The 8,668-nt window shown below is 51.1% G+C and overlaps 1 non-coding gene across 1 annotated transcript; it reads left to right on the top strand.

The window, feature by feature from the left end:
- The first annotated feature begins 385 nt into the window (after window positions 1–385).
- On the top strand, window positions 386–457 carry Trnat-cgu (transfer RNA threonine (anticodon CGU)). The gene has a single exon. It is a non-coding gene; the product is annotated as a tRNA-Thr (tRNA).
- Window positions 458–8,668: the final 8,211 nt, after the last annotated feature.

The following is an 8,668-nucleotide window of genomic DNA, read 5'->3' as shown; positions in this document are numbered from 1 at the left end:
GCGCTCCGAGCGGTCCCACATGAGGGCAGTTGGCCAATGCCGACGCGGCGTCAGCCTCGGAGAGGGCAGAGGAGGGAGAAAAGAGAGGAGGCGCGCTTTTATGCACGTATGTCGCTACTTTACGAAGTTTCAGGGACTTTAGCACCACCTGCTCCGGTTGCTAGGGCCGAGGATAAGCGCACGCGCCCGCAGCTGTTGCTATGGGAGAGGAAGTGAGAGCGGAGAGGCGCGCGGACAAGGCCGGATGCCTTACATAGCCCGACTAAGAAATGCGCTCAGCCAACAGTGTCACCACCTCTTCTGAGTTGCGAACCTTCAAGTTGTGAGGCGCTGACTAACACTCCTACGTTTAAATCAGCATATATGCCCCACAAAGTGGATGACCGCCGCCGTAGCTCAGTGGTAGAGCGTCGGACGCGTTATTCGAAGGTCGCAGGTTCGGTCCCTGCCGGCGGCAAGTCATCTTTTCGTCCACTTTACTTTCTTCACATTTATATTCTAAATACTACAGATAACACCCCCTATACTTTCCTTGGCGTTATTGCCTGTCAGTTCTCATTAATATTTTGTCTAACAAAGATAAACGAGGCCTTAAAAATCATCTCCTTATATATATATATATATATATATATATATATCTTGTGACGTAGCAGCTGACACGCCTTTTAATGGGCCTTCGCGACTCGGCGAACCGATCACATCCAAGGCACAGAACAATCTCAAGATGTGTCCCCACAAGCGAAGATGATAAAGAACACCATGTGATGATGATAATGTACCGATGATAAAGAAGTGTCTGATAAATGCCCTCATAACAACCCGACTGCCGATCCCTCGTTGCGCGCGATGATCCGCGCCATCATACGAGAAGAACTGCAGTCGCTCGGCTTTTCAACAGGCGCGGTTCCTTCTCCCGCCTCCAGTACCAATTTGCGTGACGTCGTTAAGGAGGAGTTGGCGGCTATGACTGGTGCTGCGTATACAGACCCTCTCGTCCCTAGGCCACAACCAACATACGCGCAAGTCGCCGCAGTTACCCCAGCCGTCGTTCCATCGATTCCACCGAAGCCGACGCCAGCCCACGTGGCTTCAATATCTCCCAGCATACATAACCAGCCCTACTATCCACCGTGGCGACCGACGCGACCTACCTGCTATTACTGCGGATATCGTGGACACATCGCACGTTTCTGTCGAAAGCGTCAGCAAGACGAACGCCGCGGGTTTGACACTTACGAACGGGACGACTTTTCCACTGGGTCCACTTTCCAGCGCCGTCCTTATGCTACGTATCCTGGCCGCTCTCCCTCTCCACCTGCAACTTCCGAGACGGCTCCGAGCTACCGTCCTGCCAGGCGCCGCTCGCCGTCACCCCTTCGTCGCTCTACGTCACCACTTCGACCAGCTTCTCACTTCGCCGACCGTCGCCCGGAAAACTAAATTATGCAGCTTTTGGAGGAAAAGCTGCATCTAGCGAAATGAGAGAAATTCCTCCAGTGCGTCCCCATAATATGGTCTCTGTTTTGGTAGAAGGCATAGAAGTGGAAGCATTGATAGACACTGGTGCAAGTTTGTCTGTTATTCACCGTGATTTGTGTTCGCGTCTCCGCAAAGTTACTACTCCCTACGATGGACCGACGCTGCTAGCTGCTCAAGGAGACGCCATTCGACCTTCCGCCATGTGCACTGTTCGTGTCTATATTGATGGTTTTCTGCATTATGTACAATTCGCAGTGCTTAGTTCGTGTGCACAGCAGCTCATATTAGGATGGGATTTTCTGTCAACGGCGTCCGCTACCATCTGCTGCCGGCAACGCGTTCTCCACATGACTGATACCACCTATTCGCTTCACGCAGATGACACACCACTTCGCTTTCTTGCTGCAGAAGACACCGAGCTACCGCCACGCAGTCAACGAATTGTCGCCATCACGTCTGATGCCATTGACCATGGTGACGTGTTCGTACAACCATCTGCACGCTGTCTCACCAGAGGGATCGCGTTTGCATCAGGGCTGGTCCGTTTCGACGATGGCTCCGCATTTGTTTGCGCAACAAACCCGACATCCGAAGGAATTCTGATTCCTAAGGGCATAACGTTGGCTTGCGTCGCTATATCAGAGCCTCTCTCTGTTGTTCCTCTTCAAGCGGTTACCCCTGAAAATCACTCTGTTGGACGTTCCGTTTCAATCTCCACTCTCGAAGCTGCCATCAGCTCCGACCTGACCCCTTCGCAGTCACAACAGTTGATCGCCTTGCTGACCAAGCATCAAGCTTCGTTTGATTCGCATTCCCCTGTATTAGGACAGACATGCGTCACCACGCACCGGATCGAGACTGATGGTAGATCCATCATTCGTCGTCGACCATACCGCGTATCTCTCGCCGAACGGAAGGTCATCGAAGAAAACGTTGACGACATGTTGCGACGGAAGATAATACGCCCCTCAGCTAGTCCTTGGTCATCTCCCGTCGTCCTAGTTCGAAAAAAAGACGGTTCTGTGCGGTTCTGCGTAGATTACCGGGCGCTAAACAAGATCACGCGCAAGGATGTATACCCTATGCCACGTATAGACGACGCCTTGGATTCGCTACAGGGGGCCGAGTACTTCTCGAGTCTCGATCTACGTTCGGGATACTGGCAGATACCGATGCATGAGGAAGATAAAGAAAAAACGGCGTTTTCGACACCAGATGGTCTTTACGAGTTCAATGTAATGCCCTTCGGCCTGTGCAATGCTCCCGCAACATTCGAACGCATGATTGACACCGTTCTGCGTGGTCTGAAGTGGAAGACTTGCCTGTGCTATTTGGACGATATTGTTGTTTTCTCGTCAACCTTCTCTCAACACCTACAACGTTTGGAGGAAGTGCTGACGTGTCTTGCTAATGCTGGCTTTCAGCTGAACACGAAAAAGTGCCATTTTGCAAGCAAGGCAATTAAGGTCTTAGGCCACATTGTGAGTAAGGACGGCATTCGTCCTGATCCCGATAAGGTTTCGGCGGTTCTTCACTTCCCTCGTCCCGAAAGGAGCAAAGATTTACGCAGTTTCCTTGGCCTCGCTTCCTACTTTCGCCGATTCATACGAGACTTCGCCTCAATAGCGGCACCTTTGCACAAATTACTCGGGTCTGGTGTTCCCTTTGACTGGTCTCCCGAATCTGAAACGGCGTTTAGCCATCTGAAAAACGCCCTCACGTCCGAACCAGTACTGCGCCATTTTGATGAAACTGCACCCACACTCTTGCATACTGACGCTAGTGGTCACGGCATCGGGGCTATTCTACTGCAGCGAGATCAGTCATCACGTGAGAGGGTCGTCGCGTATGCAAGCCGCGTACTGACCAACGCCGAGAAGAACTACACCATCACTGAGCAGGAGTGTCTAGCTGTCGTTTGGTCGGTGCAGAAGTTTCGACCTTATCTACATGGCCGTCGTTTTACCATCGTTACAGACCACCATGCCCTATGTTGGCTTTCCACACTCAAGAACTTATCAGGACGCCTTGGTCGCTGGATTATACGTCTGCAAGAATACGACTTCACTATTATCTACAAGTGTGGTAAAAAGCACCAGGACGCAGATGCGCTTTCTCGCTGCCCACTTCCTACGGCACCGTGCACTGGTTCCGCTACTCATTCCAGCGATGACCGCTCGGAGGCCCCTTCCACGTATGTCTCTTCCTTGGCCGCTCTTGACCAGATTTTTCCTGACGACGACGGCTCGATGATACCTCATCAACTCGCCGACTCTTACTGTAGACGCATCATAGACTGCCTTCAGGGAAATTCGCGGCCGCCTAATGCCCGCCTTCGTCGCCAGCTGACGCAGTTCAAGCTCAGTAACCACGTCCTTTACCGTCATATCTATCACCCAGAAGGGCAACGCTGGGTGCCCGTTCTGCCTCGCTCTCTTCGTGCTGATATTCTTAAGGCATGTCACGACGACATGACTGCTGGTCACCTTGGTTTCCAGAAAACGTATGACCGCATTAAAGGTCGCTTCTATTGGCCTGGTCTATCCGCCAGTGTAGCGAAGTACGTCGCTTCCTGCAATCTTTGTCAGCGCCGCAAGCTCCCGACATCACCTCAAAGCGGCGAGCTGCAACCACTTCCGTGTCCGTCGGCACCATTCGAAGTCGTTGGAATCGATCTGTATGGTCCTCTTCCCACGACTCCCACCGGTCATCGATGGGTAGTGACAGCTGTCGACCACTTGACACGTTACGCCGAAACAGCCTGCGTGACTTCAGCGTCGGCTTCTGAAGTGGCTGCATTTATGCTTCAAGCCTTAATACTCCGTCACGGTGCTCCTCGTGTCATTCTGAGCGACCGTGGCAAAGCTTTCCTTTCACAAATTGTTGAGGAATTGCTCAGAGCCTCCGGTACCACCCACAAGACAACCTCCAGCTATCACCCCCAAACCAACGGGCTAACTGAGCGATTTCATCGCACACTATCCGACATGATAGCCATGTACATTGAGCCCTACCACACAAACTGGGACGCAATTTTGCCATTCGTTACTTTTGCCTATAATACCGCCGTACAACGCACAACTGGCTACGCGCCATTCTACCTTGTCTATGGCCGATCGCCACCTTCCCTCCTTGACGTCTCGTTCTTGACCGCCCCGGTCACTCCATCTGCATCCTCCACTGAACAATATGTGTCCCGCATCCTCCACTGTCGCCAGCTCGCCCGAGTGAACACTGAAGCAAGACAACAGCACCGCAAGAATCTCCATGACGCATCTCACAGCGCTGTGTTCTTCCGCCCCGGTGACGAGGTGCTACTCCGGACACCAGTTCGCACTCCTGGCTCGTGCGACAAATTTCAATTTCGGTTTCTTGGCCCATACACAGTCTTGGAGCAGACCTCTCCGGTTAATTATCGCGTCGAACCTGTTATTGCTCCAACTGACCGGCGCCATCGCGGTACCGAGATTGTGCATGTCTCTCGTATGAAGCCTTTCACAAGGCGGTCTCCGCACCTTTAAGTTGCGGCCAGGATGGCCGCTTGCACGCAGGGGAAATTAGTGTGGGCATTTATCAGACACTTCTTTATCATCGGTACATTATCATCATCACATGGTGTTCTTTATCATCTTCGCTTGTGGGGACACATCTTGAGATTGTTCTGTGCCTTGGATGTGATCGGTTCGCCGAGTCGCGAAGGCCCATTAAAAGGCGTGTCAGCTGCTACGTCACAATATATATATATATATATATATATATATATATATATATATATATATATATATATATATATATATGCTCAGATGTTGCACAAGTATACATAGATTGCTGGATACCTTCACTACTGATAAACAAGATGAAAAAGCAGATTTAGCAGAGTAAGCAGTACATCGCACTAAAAGGGGAAATACACATTATTTGGCACTGGACCACTACTTGACAGTTAGATGGCGGCAACGGCATGAAGGCGATGGTCCGTTTATGCAGCAGCACATATAACATTCGAAGAAACGCGTATTACCCAATGGCCAGGTGAAATAAGTCTACTACACATGTTTTCTTTCACCGCGAATACAATGCATAGCTGTAAGATAACGTCACTGAAGTGAGAATGTCATGCCGTGTAGACTGAGCACTTCATTGAGATAAACGCAAACCATAAAATTCTGCATATAGGACACTTGCAATACTCAATGTTCACCAGAAAAAAACAACTCTCATGTCTACACATGAAGGTTCTTCGAACGGTTTTTCTATAGGTAATTACAGAGGTAATACATAAACACAAAGAGTACTTTTTCAGCTGTAAGTACATATAATGAACATTCACGCACCGAAAGAGAGCACTGGGGGCAGAGTAAAAAGCTGGTGCACTTGAAGTTGCGGATCGAGACTTCGCAGAGAGCAGATTCTATAGTTATTAACCTTTCATTGGGCAAACGCGCCACTTGTGGCCTTCTCCATAATGCTGAAAACGTTTACGTCCTGCAGAAAAGCAGTTGCAAACTGAATTCCAACGAGAAAAATTACGCAGTCGCATCACGCAAACGTAGTTTCGTCGTCTCGGTATAGTGCAAGTTGAGATACACAGAGACTCAGAAACGCGTATTTAAACGAAGGCGAGTGATAAACTGGCCAAAAAATGCAAAAAGCACTTCCAAGGACGCAGTCATAGGCCTGACTGGCTGCCCAGGCGGCGCTGCGAAAACGGTGCTAAAAAGCGCCCCCTACGACAAGTTCTTTGGTTTCGAGTAGTCAGACTGGCGGCCGCATGCAGCACTAAGCTCAGATGCGCGATGGAGCCGCCGCTGTCGGTTGTGCTGCGCTTTGGATCTCGGCCAGTTTCTGGCGTGGCTGAGTTCTTCAGGCCAAGCTGTCTGCGTAAACGCAAGAAGCTCGTCAACGTCAAGTATGTTTACGACGTGCAGGAGATTGAAGGAGCCATTTCGGCGCGCTGCAACTCGCAAGTGCAGCGAATCTCATACGACGTTGAACTCGAGTTAAGTTTTACGAGGCATGTTCGCGCGATTAAGGACAGTGCATAAACGAAAAGATTGCTGTTAAGAAAGCCGACATGATTTGCATTACACGGCGAAACGGAATCAAGAAAGGTGCAGTGACGAAGGCTAGCCGTCGGCGACCCGAATGAGCGCATTCGCGTCGTGTGCCGTTTTCTGCCGCATTCAGTCGCAAACAGACTTTTTCCCCCATGCACGGTCGTAATTTTCAACATTTGCTTCTAGGGAATTCGTCAAATTCTGTCAGCGTGCGGTGGCGGTCGAGAAGCGACGGCGCGCAATGTGTACAGCCGGCCACTTCAGCGGCCGGCTGTAAGCTGCCGGAAAAATCGTAGGCACATGCGCAGGGTGACTCATGGCATCGTTTTTCTCGTTTCGCACGAAATGCCTGCTGCATATCCTCGTGATCGCCGTCGGCAGCCACGGCGTGCCGTCTGGACTGCACACAGGGAATATATACATATATAAACGCGTGCACGCGCGTACGAAAAGTAATCAGCACGTTACGTTGCAAACCACGTTTTTCTCGCGCACTAACTTCACGCGTCGGACGGCACGTATCCAGCGGTTCTGTCGCTCCACTTCGTACGGCTTTCAGGGGAACCAGTAAAACCGCACATTAGGATCCTTACCACCATGTTCGAGGCAATTAACCACGCAACAATAACGGCGGCGACCGCGCTTCGGGACCGCGCGCTGCTCAGAGCCGTCGCCCAGACCACCTGCTTTCGGCACGGTTTGTTGAAGCAGGGATCGCTCGTCAAACATGTCAGACTCTGCAGGCGTAGCGGACAAGTTCCTGCGTACGTTTTAAGCACTTTTTGAGCCTGAAAACTAGGCACAAAATTAAGTAAAACGCTTAAAGCAACTGAGAACTGCGTAACTCACCGGTCGGCGTCCATTTTTGACTACCCAAGCAACTTCGGCGCACGCCACCAGGCTCCGCCACAGTACTCAAAACTCCAGCACGTCAGCCCTATGTCAGAGACGCAAAAGTTAAACTATGAGTCCAAAGTGCTTTATTTTCGTTGCTTCTTGGTACAACGATGCAAAATCGTGCTCTTCACGATTCAGCCATGTTTAAAAACAACTGTTGTCCAACTACAATGAAGCCAGGCACGTAGGCAAGGGGGGGGGGGGGGGCGGGGGGCCCGGGCCCCCCCGAAATTCGCCCGGCCTTCTATATTCCCGGGAAACTTTTGTTTTATTTTTGCCATGGAAATACTTTCTTTCGAACAATTAGGCCTTGGGGCCCCCCCCCCCCCCCCGAAAAAAAAGTCCTGGCTACGTGCCTGAATGAAGCTATGTATGTGTGGCTGCGAACGCAGACCGCATACTCACCTATAGTTTTTTGGATCATGGAAGAATCTTGCGGAACTCGGTCTTTAAGTATCCGTGCGCCGCTGCATGATGTACGAATGGTGTGTGCCGTTAACCATCACGGCGGCAAGAGAGCACAACACGCAAACAGCGCAAAAACTGCACACGCCGGCCAACGGTCGCTTCATGTAACGGAACATCACGAAACTTCACATCAAGGCCGGCGACCAGGACGGGCTTCGATGTGGCGGCGGCGGAGCACGGCTGATCATAACGACCACTCCAATAAGTCTCAAAAGCGAACAATGATCTGCCAGCCTCAACGGGAGACTTGCAGGTGTCCCCCAAGCATAATAGCCTGCCTGCACGGACAGCCGGGTGCCCGCGCTCAACGCTCGCTTCTTGCTACAACGGAACTATTCGAGGAATTCAAAACTAGCGTTGCGGCGCGCGCGCGGCCTCCGCGGCCGGCCTGGGGCGCACGGCCATAGAGTTTATTAACTCTATGCGCACGGCTTTGCCGGCACGGCGGCAGGCTGCCATTGGCTCCTTTCACTTTGACACATAGAGTTAATATACTGACTCTAGAGGAAAAGCTGGGCCGCGAGACCTATAACCACAAGAACGCTGACATCTTGGAACGTTGTCATTCTTGCCATCACATATCAATTCTAAAGAAGCACCTGCACAATTAAAAACTTGCAGGTATTGTTTTGTGTTTATTTTGAATACTTCTACGAAAGAATACGACGGCTATTTATGAAATTTACTGCGCGCGGAAAGGAGCGTTTGCGGGCGGGTTAACTAGATGGCACCACCATATCAACACTCGCGAGTACGGGAGTGTGTGC

The sequence above is a fragment of the Rhipicephalus sanguineus genome, chromosome 9, assembly GCF_013339695.2.
Source record: "Rhipicephalus sanguineus isolate Rsan-2018 chromosome 9, BIME_Rsan_1.4, whole genome shotgun sequence".
Classification (NCBI taxonomy): domain Eukaryota; kingdom Metazoa; phylum Arthropoda; class Arachnida; order Ixodida; family Ixodidae; genus Rhipicephalus; species Rhipicephalus sanguineus.
Note: the sequence above shows the minus strand (reverse complement) of the source record. Positions and strands in the feature narration are given on the sequence as shown.